The sequence below is a fragment of the Sabethes cyaneus genome, chromosome 3, assembly GCF_943734655.1.
Source record: "Sabethes cyaneus chromosome 3, idSabCyanKW18_F2, whole genome shotgun sequence".
NCBI classification, from domain to species: Eukaryota; Metazoa; Arthropoda; class Insecta; order Diptera; family Culicidae; genus Sabethes; species Sabethes cyaneus.
This window is the reverse complement of record NC_071355.1, coordinates 160,596,452-160,613,480: the sequence shown is the minus strand read 5'-3', so window position 1 is coordinate 160,613,480 and position 17,029 is coordinate 160,596,452. Positions and strand designations below refer to the sequence as shown.

General features: G+C 37.3%; 1 protein-coding gene across 4 annotated transcripts in view; it reads left to right on the top strand.

Annotated features, from left to right (window-relative positions):
• Nucleotides 1–17,029, top strand: part of LOC128743240 (sodium/hydrogen exchanger 3) — an 86,141-nt gene that overhangs the window by 8,167 nt on the left and 60,945 nt on the right. The window lies entirely within an intron of this gene.

Here is a 17,029-nt window from a genome sequence, read left to right as displayed (position 1 = left end):
CAAAAACATTATAAGTCAGCTGCTACATTGTGCTACTGCACAAGAAACACCTGCTTAAAGTTTGCACTAAAAAAGCGAAAAATTTAAACAACTTGAAAACCGGCAATTGTTGAGTTTCCACTTATTTTACAAAAAATTGCAAATTATCATTGTCTGCAACTTTGCAGAACATTTCATGTTTATAAGAGTTGAAATAAAAGAGCTATGTGAAAAAACTGATATTAAGGGGGTACCCGCAAGTTTCGCTCCGTAACTTTTTTTCCCTTAAGAGATAACCACTTTCTTTCCTAAATGAAGTTGCTCAAAACAATATTACTTACAAATATTTCTTGCCAATCGAAGTCGTTTAGCTTGAAACTAAAAAGTTATTTTTTCTATCTGTTGTGTTACCACCTTAATCCCTGATTTTCCAATACTATAAAAAAGTTCTTATAAAGCGAAGAAGCTTTGCAGAAGATATTAAGGTAATATCTTTAATAGTTTCGTCACAAATATCAATGTCCGTCTTCTTTTTAATCTGCCCCACTGTGGTGCGATGCAACGATTATCATACATAAGTGGAAATAACTGTTGCTCAGATGTACTCTTCATAACAGAACAAGCCGAAATGTCTGAAAACAATTTCGAATATTATTTAAGCGGAAGGAATATCATACTATTCAGATTTACAAACCATTCCCAAATAAAGTTAAAATGTTCAAGTGTTTTTACCTTTGTTTATCATATTAACTGCTACGATGCAATGCTCACTCGGGTTGGACCACAGATGAAATCACCGCTTCTTTATCGTTTTAGTAGATCTGTAAATCTGAGGTGGATAAGTGATTATCTAAAGAATCGAGCGCATTATGTTAAGATTGACCTCCCAGTTGGCTCCGAGATATGATGCTGGCCTAATAAGCTAGTCGTCGTATGTTCGCATCTTGACTGGGAGAAGCAGTTAGAGTTAGTAGGATCGTAGCAACTGGCCCTGCAATTATTCTGCACTCTAACAGCTGGCTGCGAAGTCTGTCGTATAAAAAACAGAAGGTCAAGTTTCGATAACGGAATGTAGCACCTAGGCTTTGCTTTGGTCAAGATTGACAAGAGTAAATCGGCTTGATTCCTGGTTTGGTCTGGTGTGCCTCAGGGGAGTCATGTTGGACCATTACTTTTTGTCACAGTCATGGACGTGGTCCCAGGACTTCTCCGTGGAGTTTACATTTTAATTTACGCTGACAATGAACGTTTTTCACTCGGTGAAATCTGTTAAGGATTGTCTAATTCTTCAGGATAGTGTGCAACATTTCATCGGTTTTTGCAAAACATTTGGCCTAAAAGTTAACACAAAGAAGTGCAATATGGTACCCCCTATACCCGTGTACAGAAAGCGTACAACAGATGCTCTGTTCTTGAAGGACATACTCGCCGGCAGGTACAAGTCGCCATATCTATTAAGTCAAGTGACCGTGAATGATGGATGCACGTCGTTACGAAGTGTTAGACCTTTTCATTTGATAAATAGAGTTCAACATTACGCCATAAATGAGCCAACGTATAGAATGATGGCCACATTTAACAATCATCGAGATATTATAAATGTTGAAATGACGAAGAAGCAAATTAGAGATAATCTAAGAGTATTTTATGTAAATCATTTGTGATAATATGTAATAATTTTAAATGTCGATAACGGGCAGAGCCTAACATGAATCAAATAAATAAAATCTCATAATCGTTAATAAATTTTTGGTAGAAACTAGCAGCATTTGTCTTTAGCAGCGTCTCATTGGCTAGATTGAACCTGTTCTTACAAGTAACAATACAGAACGTTTGACGTTTGAAGGTCGGATTAATCTGTGAAGTAGATGTAGAACAAAATTTGTTTTTGGAGACTTTGACCTAGAAGCAACACTTTGCAGGAAAACAAAATTGATTCTCGATTACGCATTCGGTACTTCGGTACCCATGACCAAAGTTCCGGATACTAATTGAGGCTCGCATAATAATTATCCGCCTTTCCCTTCTATTGTAGTGAATACAATCATCAGGACAAATGCCCAATTAGCTTGTCAAACGCGTGAATTTGTTACTCAAACTTGAATTCCAATGCGAGCAAAACCTATCAAGTTGATAAGTAAAGCAACCGCTGTGGGAAATAAGGTTCGTATTAAACCGTAGGTATATATAGATAGAGGTCTGTCATAATTGAACCATTTGTTGAATGTGATAATTTGCTGTAAAGTGGCGTTCGGATAATTATCGTTTGATTAGCGTAGTGTTAGGTGGATATTGATTGATGAACCTTACGGCGACAGGTGTCGATTTCAATCTATTCGTGCGGATTTCCGTGGTACGAAATGTCGAGATGGTACGAGAAATCGATTTGTAATCGTTTCGTGTAGATATGTAAACATTAGTTTATTTTTGTCCAAAATTCGATATTCAGTTTAGCAGATTATGGCTGCATTTGCATTACAGCCACTCGCACCACGGTCACTGTGCCACCATTTCGTCGTTGTACCACTTGGGCAAATTTCAAAGCCAAACCCTGCTTTATTTGACGGGGGAGTTTGCCTCTATATAACGACCACTTGGCCGCCATCCAATACCAGTCGTACATGTCAAACAGGATAAATATCGCCAAAATCTAATTAAAATGAGATAGAATTACGTTGCATTTTATTGGTTTGTCAGTGTAGCACGTGTTTAAGCTGCAGATAATCTAGTAATAGATAGGTTAGTATACATTTAATAGAAGGAAACATAAACAAGTCACAGCTGATGGGGACCACGCTTCCAATGCTTTTGTTTATTGTATTGTGATATTTTATGCGCTGGAAATTTCTTTTCAATTGCTAAGTTATTCATAATTAACACTAATTTTTGTATCACCAGCTTCTTTCGATGACAGCTCCTCACAGAAACTAATTAATGGTGATCTAGTTTATGTGCAATTGTATGTTGTAGTTAGAAATTTACAATCAGGTTCATTAGAGGATTTTATGTGTAAACAAGTTTTTAACTAGAACAAACTATAACGAGTGAGTTCGTTACTTTTTATTGCCGAGCTTGCGAATCAGTTTCAACTGCGCTCAGATACTTAACTTTACTATACGTAATAGAATCACGCGTTCTGAATGCCATTCAAAATTATGTGAACTAGATAGTACCTAATTAATTGTTTGAATTATCTTGGTGAAAGTAAACTCTGGTAAAAACGCAGATTTTTTTTTAGTGAGGACTTGTTTATTATTTAATAAGGCGACATCCATTTAGTACGTCACGCAAATTTTGACCAAAATCTAGCCCCCCCCCCCCCCCTTGTCACATTTCGTCACACATTCGTGACCCCCCTCTGAGAAAGTACGTCACGTCACGACAATCCCCCCCCCCTTCACAACAAAAAAATTAAATATTCATTCCACCCTTTTTATTTAAAGCTATCAAATGAATTTCAGCAAATAAAAAATGGAAAATTTTCGAGCTTATAAGTCATCGATTCGCGGATTTTGAAGATGATCTTCAATTGCTGCAATCGGATACGCTTCAGAAGTCGCTGATGTGTCATCGATTAATGTTTCGCGCATATCCACGCCCTTTACATTCATCCACTCAAATTCGTCTGATCTAGTTGAAAGAATCAGGGCTTCCTGCTGACGTCTTGCAGCAACACGCCTTAGAAGAACTTTCCTGACGGATTTTTTTTGTATTTCTTCAATCGTGTAGTCATTCAACACTACCTTAGATCTAAAATTTAAAAAGAAGAAAACTTAGACATAGTAGAATTAAATTGGTTAAGTTTTCTTCTTTTTTAATTTTAGGTTTCGTATTCTACTAAGACGCTCCAAAAACTTCAGACTACCTTAGATGCGAAATTTAATCCGCAAGTGGCTTAAACTCTATCCTTCAGAGAGCTTTTGAGTGAGGGGCAGTATAAATTATACCGAAAAACTTTAAAAGCAGCCGTGGAACTTCCGTATGAGTTTTTGTTCATCGATTGAGTTCAGCACGAATATTAAGGGAAAACATTGTCATGGGTCTCTGGTAGCATCCCGTAACCCTTCAGGAGTTTGTGCGACTGCTATTTGCGGTTGCAAAAATCTTTTAGGCAGGACGGTACTCAAGCAGCTCTTCAGCGGTGTACTGCATATTCTGTAAAGCCTTAATGGAGAGTTCATACTACATAGAATAAATGAGTCCTGTTCACATATATATGTTAAAAAAAGTGTTCATTCAAAAAATTTAACTATTTGTTTTAAAATCCATCAGTACGTTAATTTTATAGAAGCCTTCAATAGTTGTATTTTAAAATGAAGGCTAAATTATAATTTCCCGAATAAATTTTCCATTTGATTTTTTTTCATGTGACGTCACATAACTTCATACCCCCCCTCCCCCCTACGTCACAAATCGTCACGATTAGATCAACCCCCCCTCCCCCCTATAAGCGTGACGTACTTTATGGATGCCCCCTAAGATTTTTTTAAAATTTGTTTAATTTATAATAGTTCTTCAAATAATGAGTAAGCGAAAAGTAGTTTTAAGCAATTTTGTAAGAAAATCGACTCAGCTTCTCGAAAACAATATATAAAAATTACACGTTCGGGGGAAATATTATTATGCGATCAGGCAGAAAAATATTTACTTTGAAATATCTTCTGAGCAAGAACATTCAGTGAAATATTTGCCAATTTTTTGTTTGCCTCTTTTGGACGTCGTGCGACAAATTATTACTGGGTGCTTTAACAACCGGCTGTAAAGTCTGTATCGATAAAGAAGAGTTAAAGACGTTTATATAGTGAATTCTTGCAATAGTTAATCGATTGGGGAATGGGTCGATTATCTTTTCCGAAATATTAACTTTTCTGAGTAGTCATAAGAGTCATTGAAAATGATAATACAAAAGCGAAGAATATATTCTCGGATACAGGAAACACATTTTTATTTAGCACGGTTGTTACAAAGTTGTTGTGAAAAATCCTGAAGTAACTATGTGCTGGTATTGAACTATTGCTACAACTGTCCGGTACAAGAGTCGACAACCAAAAAATTTAAACTCTCAGAAAAGTTAAAGCAAAAATTAACTTTTTAGAATGTTGCATGAGAGCTAATATTTGCTTAACTTTTCTGAACAATTAACTTTTTAGAGAGTTAACTTTTCCGAGAGTCCACTGTACCTCCAATCAACAGTGGTCCCAAATTGCAAAAACACAATCATTAGTAGCTGCGTCGAAAATGCGTAATTTTTCAAGGGTGGTGTCTTTGGAGAAGTTTTTTTAATAAAATATAATGCATCTTTCTGCACTATTAGGGTGGCCGCGAATCCACCTATAAGGGTGATACAACTTTTGTTTTTTTTAAATAAGTCCTATTTTTTTTTTTATTCAAAGATGTTGTAGAACATATCAAAATAAGCAGCTTTGCTGAATACAGTAACTATTTATCCCTTACTGGTTGCAAAATGTAAAGATTTGTTTAAAAAGAGCACTTAAAAATTAATTCTGCTCAATAGCCTTGCACACGGTTTATTCCTTGGTTTCAAATGTTTTACAAGTTTATGCAGTATGTTAAAATACACATTTTCTTTAAAAACTGTTTGTCGCTAGAATGCATATTTAAAGAGTTGTGAAGTAATTTAAAAAAAGTCTTTTTTATATCAGTTCATTTTGGGTAAACCAAACAACTTTCCTAGGAAAGTACTATATTTTGTATACAAAGCAAAGTCAAAAGCAAAGCCTGGGTGCTAATTCCGTTATCGAAATTTGACCTTCTGTTTTTTTACGACAGACTTCGCAACCAGCTGTTAGAATACAGGACAGTGCGGGGTCAGTGCTACAATTCTATTGACTCTAGAAGGCCTCTCCCAGCCGAGATTCGAACATACGACGATTGGCTTATTAGACCAGCGTCTTACCTCTAGGCCAACTGGGAGGTTATATTTTGTATACAAAAAGTCAAATTTTCATCAAGAGATCTCCGAAGCAAAATCGAAAAAAATATTTGTTTCAAGTTTTCTTGTTGTGAAAACCAGAAAAACGTTAGTTTTTTATACCGTTTTGTTCCGATGAGCAAAATTTTTTTGTTCATCTTTCAAAAATTTGAAAAAGAACAGTTCTTTTAACGAAAAATTGAGCTTTTTGGTAGAATCGACACGTTAACAAACAAAATTCTGTTATTTGGTGTGATGTACAACAGTGATCAATGCATAAACTGCAGGCAATAAATGCAGAAAAATGCACTACATGGTGTAGCCGCTCCGTTACTGTAATTGCAATCAACAATCGGTCGTTTGGCTCTTTTTGACTCAAATAGTAACACCTGTCCAAAATACATAAATCACCCTAAACAATAAATTTAGTCGATATATGATTTCATCAAGACTGTACTATCTGGAACAATGGCGAAACAAGGCGCCCGAGCTTGATGAGCTGCTCTCTCGCTTGGAGTCTACGAATTGGTAGTTTAGATCGTGTGATTTGACATCTCTAGACTATATTTTATGGAGTTATGTATAATTTGTGGACTATACGGATAAACCTAAACAACAAATAATAACAGGATTTGGAGGATGGAATGTATTACACGATAGATTGGTTAACGTCTTCGACAGTGCACATCCGTCGGGTGCGGGGTCTGCCTCGAAGTCTACGGCTTCTTCCTGGTTTTCTGTTGAAAATAGTTTTGGCAATTCTTTCGTCGGGCATTCTGGCCACGTGCCAGCCCACCGCATCTTTGTATACTTGATACAGCTCGTGGTTCATGGGTAACTCCTGTCCTGGAATTTGTTGCAAATCAGCTATGACGCATGTTTCGACATCATTTACATAACCATACAAACATTTTTGTTGATTAGTAGCTTATTCAACCGTTGTATAGCTAATTACCGGGTTACAAGCGCTTGATAAGTTGTTATACGACAAAAATGTTTGGAGCAGCTAGGAAGCAGTTAGGGGCAGCTGCATCTGGTCCGCATCTTCGTTAGTCGGCGTTCATCGTGGTTTGCAAAATTTTGAACTTTATATGCATATAATCCAGCTTTTGTCTTGACTTTTTGAACATAGTTCTGTGAACAGTCGACCTCTTTGGCAACGTCACGTGTTGAAGTATTGGTATTTCGGGTAAAATTATACTTGGCCTTTCCCTCCGGCTTCTTGTAAACTACGTCTGGCTCGTGATTCAATGTCAATCGATCCTTTTCAACACTCTTGGGATGGTTGCATTACAGATCTTCAGCTTTTTTTCCCAAAGTACGATGCACAGTGGTCAAAAGGGCGAAAAATGGAGCTTTTTTCCTAGTATCTTTTACCTTCATTTTATCATTTATGGTCTTAAGCACTTTTGCTCGTGTGAATCTAGAAGTGTCAAAAGTTAGTGTTCGCTTACATAATAATAAAAATAAAATAATAACCTTTTTGTGTTAAGAAATATAGACATAGTTTCTTCGACAATGTTGTAAATAATATGAAAACCATTTTGGTGGAGAAATAAAATTTCTATCTTTGTCGAGTGCTGAACTATAAAACATATTTCTTAATTTTTTTTTAAAAATTATTTTTTCATACTTAGCTTTTGTTAGTTGCATTTTGCAAGAATACATTGTTCTTGGCAGTTATCGAAGTACTCAAAACACATGTTTTTGCAGTAACCGCAAAGCTCTTGGACCTTTACTTGCTAAGTTATCGCTTATTCTGGCTTTATATTTCCATAGCTTTACGAGCCTATGAGGTAAAATAGGGCATGTGGATTTATGAAATCAGTTCCTCACTTTAAGGCTTAGGTTGAGTACTTCAAACTTGTATAGGTATCGCTTGTCCCCAACCACCCAAATGAGAGTACGGAAGTCATACGTTTTATGTGTTTCGCGTTTGCTGATAGCCTCGATATACATCCACTTTTTGTGTTAGTGGATAGACACATGGTTTCTTCGGCAAAGTTATAGAAAAGATAAAAGCAAACAACTTTGCTAAAGAAATGACATTTCTTTCTCTATCGAGGGCAGAGCTATGAAGCATTTTCTTTGAACATTCCTTTAAAAAAAATTCATACTTGGTTGCATTTTACAAAAATATATGGTTCTGGGCGATTTTTGAAAGATTTAAAATACATGTTTTTGCAGAAGGTTACAAATCTTTAGTACCTTTCCTAACAGAATTATCGTTTATTTATACTTTATTTTTTCTTAACTTCGTAAGGAAAAGTCCTAGAGATTTGCAACCTTCTGCAAAAACCTATATTTTGAGTCCTTCAATAACCGCCTAGAACCATATATTCTGCCTCTCCAATGGACTCGCTTCTTGGTTGAAACAAAATGCACAGGTACGAAATTCATTAAATGTAAACAATGCACTTTAAAAACGGTACCAAACTTGACCACCCAAGTAACAATCCAATAGCAAATTGGTTTTATTCATTTCTTATAGTAGATTTATCAGAGCATTGCCAAGTGTATCAGGTTTTGTAATGCTTTTCCTCAAGTAAATTTTATCTTATTTGATTAACATTTCTGGAGTATAACTGAAAGAGACTTGAAGAAACACGCATAAAACTGTATTGTCAATAAGTGTAATTCATCTCATAAGCGGTTTTAAGGGATACTTGATTTATGGTTAAAAACGATCCTCCTTAAGACTACAATAGTTTTGACAAAAATTTATGACATTCTTCTGCAAGAAACCAATCTTAATAATACTGCCACAAAACTCTCTTAAAACTATGTATTCTTGAAAGAGGAATCACACTCTTAAGAAAGAACATTCTAGCGTAAACAACTGATCTGTCAAAACGGGTATCTAAATATGAAGAAAATTGAAAAAATATGGATTTTTTAACGAAAATTAAGCAAAAATCTGTTCAATATTTTGAAAACTCTTTCATATGAATAATCAGCGAAGTCAAAAAACAATGAATGTCAGGAGCAACTGAGCTAGGCAATGACGGTGCCGGTGAAGATGCATCAGTGGTAGACTTGTATGTAATTGGTTCGATTGTGTTTTGCCGGAGGCGGTGCGAGTTTCCTCTAGAGTTGTTCGTATTTTTTAAACTGAATGACCTTATATCACTAGTCGGTTTCTTTGTTAGGAAAATGTTTGAAGGGATTGAAGCATATTTTGTGAAAGCGATGGTAACGTTGGTAACGAATTCTGTAGATTAAATTTTCCGCATGGAACTGTCGTTCCATCCTCTTTTAATTTTGACAATCAACCAACATGACTGTTGTACTATGAAAATATAGAGCTAGGGGGAAGTATATGTCCAGCACAAACATCGACACTTCATTGACGTTTTCTTTGTTTATACTAGAAAGGTTGCAAAAAAGCTTGGTGTCCTGAAGTAATTCAAACAATTCTTATTCAAGCACAGCTTGTCTTCTTTAAGAATGCAATAAGTATAGATGAACTTATCGCCCTCTTCGAAAAATTTTCTTTATCTTGTGCAAGAAATGTTAGTCTAAGAATCGCTTTCTGGTTGATTTAGATAAAACCATTGCAAAAATGGCGAACAGGACTATTTTAATTACTTTTGAAATTGTAGCCAATTGCATTTGGACGTTTATTAATATGATGTTATGCAATGCCATAAGTGATCTTATCTTTTTAAATAGATGTTTGGACATATAAAAGGCATTTTGCCACAATTTGTTAAAAATTTGGAAGCTAAGAAGTTGATTCCTTAATAAAATTATTGAATTTTTTTATTAATTAAATTTTTCAATAGTCTAGCAAAAATAACCGGCGCGTTAAAATTTTCTAACTTTCATGTCACAAAACATCAACCGTGGCATGAAAAATTTGTCATTTATGGGCAACAAAGCAGCTGTTTTTGTTACCATTTTTATCGTCAATTTTCATTTATATCCATTTTGCAAAAGCAATATCTGTGAATGTTTTTTTCTGCCATAGCTTTCAATCAATTAAAAAATTTAAGGCTGTGAAAAGTGCAAGATGTCTTGCAAACGTTCTTTGAGAAGACAACCATAAAATCATCAACACTTGTGGTGGTTTTCTTTTAGTTTCAAGTGACTCTTGGCAGTCATTATAAATATAATCGATAAAAATTACAAGTTCCTTTTACCTTCGGAAATATTCTTGGGAACCTTCTTTAGTGTGGGCCTCCCTAGTTTTATAAGGGTTTTATGGCTGTTTTATCGCAGTTTCGCAAAATTACAAGTTTTATGATCGGTTTTAAGGAGCAAATGCTACAAACCTCTTCAAGTGCACCTTAAAATTGAATTTGTTACTTGGGGCAATTTCTACCTAGTAGGAAAAAGTTATGGCCAGTTGATAGTTTTGCAATAATTTAGTGTTTGCCTTTATGCGAGTTATATCTTGAGTTAATATTGTATGCTTGTTGAAATTTTTTTTTTATACATATAATGTGTATATAATCCGGAATTTTTCTTAAAATTGGTACTTTTTATTTTAAACAGCAAAATGAAAATAGTAATTTCATGTTTCTGCAGCGAACATTTTCTCTGTAAATTTCACTTCATGGTTTAAATTTCAATGAGTGATTTCTTTGTTATTTATTTTCCTTATCAGAACTGATTTTGCCTTCACTTAAACAACACTTTTGAATGACTAGCGCTGTCGTGGAGTACGCTTTCCAGCTGAACGAAATGTAATGTATCAGCGCTGAAAGTGGCGACCGAACGGCTAGACGGAAGGCGGTAAAGTGGCAGTGTGCCGCCTGAACAAACACGTAACACGATATCGTTATAATTTTCACATTTTATCATTCGTGCACTTGACACAAACCCGAAGCAGCGAGGGTGTTCAATTCTATCAGAATATAAAATCTCACTACGCCGCCGAGTGGATTGCTGCGCATTTACTGTTAAATCAAGCAGAAGTTCGAAGATCTTCATGGTTGGATTATAAGTTTCGTCGTAATCTCTCTCTCTTTTTCTTGCAATCTGCATATTAATATGTGTATTATGATTACCGTTTCATATAATGAAGACATTTGCTGCAGTTATCGGTAATTGGACACCATTCGATGGAGAGTGTATAAAAATTTGCACTTTGGCTTTCGTCGGTTTCATTATTGGTTTATCGTTATTTTGATTGTTGCCATAAATGATGGTAAAGGTAGTTATGACAGGGTAACGACGAAAGCGACCGAAATAATACTCAAATGGTTTAAATTCTCCGCGTGCTTCGGCATGCCGTTTAGACTGCGTTCAACATGCGATCGAATTTCAAATGAAATGTTTTGCATTGTGGAGTTGTCGAACGCATCTCAATTTGAAATTTTTTGAAATTAGTGGAATGATTTGAAAATGCACGCTGAAATTAGAATACCAAGAAGGATTTCGAACTAAAAATTTACGGATAGTTGCTAGCGCTAGATTTTCCAACAGCACCGCACGGTTTTCTTTGGTTAAGCTAATTCTACGACATGTTTATTACTTCTTTGAACATATATAAATCAAATAAGCTATTCAGTAGTCACTTATTATCCTCTAATACAGATTACTTACCAATCAAACTATTACATCACCGCAAAAGCGGCGAAGTCACATCTGACGAAAGTCGTTTATCTCCGCAGACGCGGCGCTGAAATGGCACGTGAATAGTAGTTGCGCAATTCCCATTCATCTGCACTAATGATTGCATTGTGTCAGGTTCCATCGTTTTTCCGAGCAGTAGCTGTCGTTGCGATCACTCTATCCGTTTCCAGTGGGTGATTCTTTAGCGGCAGCTATACGACCCCGTTGGATGCATTCTCACTCTGTACACTCTCGAGGCGGTACCTGCTGTTTTGAGAAATGCGCAGAAAGGCTTCATAAGATAATTTTTCAATTTACTTCGACACACAATGTGCATCGTAGTGGTAGCTGCAGTAGCGACGGGAGACACGAAACACCAGCATCAAGCAAAGGCGACGTGAGGAGCACACGCGGGAGTACGCATCCTAGAAATGCAATTTCATTTGCAATTTTATTGAATTAATCTGTTTCTGTCAGCCGCCGACTCTTACCACTGTCGGTTAAATTGACTACTGGCTGTGCAACTAGGGTATTCGTGATACTGCTGCACCTTTTATATCTAGGACAATAGATAAAAGTTGGTGTTCTGCCGCTATCATTTTCTAAAATCTTTAAAGAAATTTTCAGACTACTTAAAAGTACTAAATAAATGCGTGATGAAAAAATGTAAACCACACTGGAACAAATGCAACTTGGTAGAAAGTTTTGACCATATTTTTCTTAAACAGTGCACTATGAGGATGTGGTTTCAATTGAAAATTAATAACCTTCTGATTCTTCACATTCATAAAGAAATTTTGCATCATGCACTGGTATGCCGTGGTATCGTCGAGTAAAAAAGTTCATTTTTGCAATTCAAGCTTATTCCACTCCAAACGTCATTTTTTTCAGTTTATTTCACGTGGGAATCGTTTCAATTTTATTGTTTTTTTCGATTTCATTATTGCTGCTGTCGATTAATTCTTCAAATTTTTGTTTCATATTGCGCTACAGGCAGCATTTTCGTTGCACATTTTGCAAATATTTCATATTTCAACGCAATGACTGATAAATACAGAGTCTTATATTCAACACGAAGATTACATTTTAAACATTTTAAATTTACATTATCAATAACAACCGTTTTCCATTTGTCACTCAGATTGGCAACATTGTTTAGACAGCTGCAAAGAAAATAATTAGTTTTATGTCAGTTTTGTTCCCGCCGTTTTATATAATACGAATGAATGGTTTGAAAAAGGACGAAAGACGGAAACCAAAAACGTGGGCATCTTGTAACACTAACCGTTTTTTGAACCTGGGTACTATATTCTCCAAAACGTTATCTATCACTCATGCTATTCGATTATATAGATACCAAGGTTAGCTCCCTTTTTCCACCGTCCAAACGCATCCGACTGTAGTAGGGTCCTTCGTTCAGTGCTCAGGCTTCGCAGTTGGCTTTCACCGAGCAGAACACAAAGGTCACGCTTTACCAACTGGCGCCAAATTGACTTGATTCCTTCCAATCTGCACATAAGCATAAAAGACACTAGGTACCTACTAGCAGCCGAGCTTGCTCTCTGCGAAGAGAATTCTCAGAACAAACAAACATTGGGGAGGTTTATCATGTTTGGATGTGGCCTTCAATAGTGAGCTAACCAGCAGTTTCGGTGGCGATTGGCCTTCCCTTGGGGTTCACTATGAAGCAGTTTGCCGTTTTCGCAGGGAGCATGTATATGGGCAGCGATAATCCTAGCTATTTATAAGATAATGTATTACACATTTCGTTATCGCTGTGTAACTTAGCTCAGCTTGGATTACATGCATTATTATACAGAAAGTGGTTATCATCGTGAAATTTTTGATTGAAAGAGTTATGATGAACAAGGTGAATATTAAAAACATTTGAGAATCATCATCAAAATAATTAAATAATCACATGAATCATTTCATGTGAAGTGACCGCGAAAAAAATCCAATGTGTAATCGGTCTTCTCGGATTGCATCCTAATTTTGTCAAATTTTTCGTTTTAGGTCAGAAAATAAAAGCCCAAATTTGGTGCCGCTTGGACGTCCCTCGATTAATGGAAGCACCTCCTTTTGTAGTATTTGACCTAAAGTTCAAGGTGAAGTACCTACTGATTTTATGCAGCCACTTGGCCCATTCTACATTATTATGCGATAACTTTTCAAGTAAAGTTCCGGCAGATTGGCGGCCTGCTTCAAAAATGTTTGAGTGCTTCAATAGCATGAAAATGGTCTATAACTCTGCACCCGATGAAGATAGAAATCTCATTTCTTCAGCAAAGTTGGTTGCTTATGTTTCCTGAAACTTTGTTAAAAAATGTCTCGATTCCCATGCTTCAGTCCATCCAACGTCACGAAAGCGGCTAAGGTCTCACCCGCTATTTGGACGCATGCTTTTGACCCATCCAGCGTCGCACGAATCAGCGTAATTAGTTTCGCTGGAAACCCATGTTCTAGCATTATCTGCCATAGCTCATTTCGTTTGACTGAATCGTACACCCCTTATAGTCCACAAACAGATGATGAGTCTGCAAGTTGTACTTCCAGAACTTATCTAGTAACTGACGCAGGGTACACATCTGATCCGTCGTGGAGCGTGGCTCACGAAAACCAGCTCGCTACTCGCCGACGAAGGAATTCGCTAGCGGTCTCAGTCAACAGAACAGGACATGGTAAGCGGGGTACAGCATTTCTTATTTAGCCGCCCGCTCCGAGACAGACGCTGTTTGAGCCGCCCCTCATTTGGGGAACAGACGCTCAGATTCACACCTTCTAACTTAGCTGCTGCAGTACATGAAGCATCATACTTCATATAGTCGATTGTCAACATTGACAATCTTTGATATTTGAGAGGGTCAGAACTATATTTGACGCACCTTCCAGATAACTCTCCCCATTTAATATCCTTATGCGGAACCGAGCTATCGAACCATTATAGCTTGGTTCGATCAGTGAATCCTCCAGCCTGGATAAAGAGGAAAAAAATTTGGTTCAAATCCGAGAAGGAAGATTAACGGCTCTCGGTCACTTTCCTCGAAAAAACTCATATGTTATACAAAAAATTCTCAGCATTCTGTAAAACATGGGAAGTGTGGTTCTCAAATCATAAAAAATTAAAATAAATTCGAAATCGCAAAACTAGTAGTTCTAAAGCAATTCTGTATTTATCTGGATACCTCATTGAAATCATTGTAATGTGTTTAGTGGTATAATGAGCGTAGTGGTTCAAAAGTAATGATTTTTAGAACGAAAGATTAGGAAAAATGATGTTTTTTGGGATAAGTTCACAATATTGAAGCAATATTGTAAAACTTTTAGCTTTCGATACTTCGATAGTCCGAAGGAAGCTTTGAAATCAAAGAAGGGATAGCAATTTTATTCATTACCTTACTTACTTACTTAGGTGGCTTGCCATACTAAGACAAAGCCTGTTGAACATAGTTTCTCCATGTAACTCGGTTGGGGGCTACCGCTCTCCAGTTCCTCGGACACCGAGTACTCTCAGCCAGATCTCGCTCCACCTGGTCTAACCATCTTGCTCGTTGCGCTCCTGGTCGTATTGTTCTTACCGGATTTGAGGCGAACGCCATCTTTGCAGGGTAGTTGCCCGGCATTCTTGCAACATGCCCTGCTTCGAATCCGTCTAGCTTTATCCACCTTCTGGATACGCGGTTCGCCAAAGAGCTGTGCCTGTACGAGTTAATAGTTCATCCTCCGCCTCCATACTCCGTTCTCCTGTACGCCGCCGAAGATCGTTCTTAACACTTGTCGTTCGAAAACTCCGAGCACACGCAGGTCTTCCTCCAGCGTCCTAATAAGCGTCTTATACAGGGTGCACTTTGTACGGGGACTTAGTCTGCTCGACCGCAATTGCTTGTGGAGCCCATAGTAAGCACGACTTCCGCTGATAATACGCCTCCGAATCTCACTTCTGGTATCATTGTCCGCCGCGCCGTTACCAGTTAGCCAAGGTAGACAAATTCATCGACTACCTCAAACTCATCGCCGTCGATCAATATACTACTGCCCAAGCGATGTCGTTCGGCCTCGGTTCCGCTGGCCAGCATGTACTTTCTTTTAGACGTAATTACGTTTAATCCAATCTTTTCTGCTTCGCGCTTTAGTCTAGTATACTGTTCAGCCACCGCCACGGATGTTCTGCCGATAATATCCATGTCATCGGCAAAGCAGACGAATTGACTAGATTTGTTGAATATCGTGCCCCGCGTATTGATATCCGCTCGGTTCATAACACCTTGTAGTGCTATGTTGAACAGCAAGCATGAAAGACCATCACCTTGACGAAGCCCTCTGTATGATTCGAATGAACTTGACAATCCACCCGAAATCCGAACACAGCACTGTGTACCATCCATCGTAGATTTAATCAGTTTGATGAGCTTCCTGGGGAAGCTGTTCTCGTCCATGATTCTCAACCTGCACATTCGAGGATTGATTGGCCACCACCCAACACCCGTTTCCGCATCTCGCCCATCACTATGAAAGCTGTACCCAACTCGTGTGTGTTGGTGTGTGTTATTAATTACCTATGTTTTGTAATTCAAAAGGAAAATTCTCGTAAAATCTGAAAAAAGCTATATATTTTTTTGTATTTCGAAGGGAATATGAACAAAGTTTAGTGGGAGAAACATTGCTTGAACAGTGTCCCATATATTTACTGTTGTACGGATGCGCAATAAATTCGATCTTTGAATAATGTTTTCAAATTTAAAAAAAATGTTTTCTTTTCTTTATAAACAAAAAAAATTATCATTTATCGAAAAAAAGTAGTGTTCGGTGTATTGTTGCTGCTAATTGTATTAATCTTCAAAAAGGGATAAAGTGAACGTTACATTTCTGTTAGCTCTACGTATTTTGATTAGCATTCATAATCGTATCATGTGACAGTATTTAGTTATTTGTCCAATATTTACGATTATTGTTAGTAAACGTTTACGAAAGGCTTATTGAATCGGAAAGTCCATAAAATAGATTACTGAAAATGTAAAACCTTGAGGTACGCCAGATAACAAACGACAATTGACGCTACTCCAGCCTATCGTTGAAAGCAGTTTAATGTCAAAAGGAAAAACAGTGAAAACATTTCAAATCCATCTCCTGTTCACTGTCGCCTGAAAAACATTCAGCTACAAGCATCGTGCTCTAATATTGACTTGTCCGCAGTTCAAACAAATTCCCTGAAACAAGTGAACAACAACAGCGATAAACACAGTCCTAGAGTGCCCATTAGCCGTTTGAAGCAGCTGCCGATATAGACAACCTGCGTAGCGCCCACACTTGTCCCCGAACAGATGGGTTTATCTGACGCCCGTCTGCAATTGCACAATAAGAAAAACTTTTTCTGTGCTTCCAACCACCTACTGGGACGTCCTCCGATGAGCGCGTGATCGGCGTGATTGTGCCTGGTCGTCACACGCACTACCGGCACCCTTCTTCTATTTGGCACTGGGTATTACAATCATGATAAGAAAATCAAAGCAGTTTCTTGTTTCCTACTTGAATGTATGCAATCAGTCTTGCTCCCGGTAG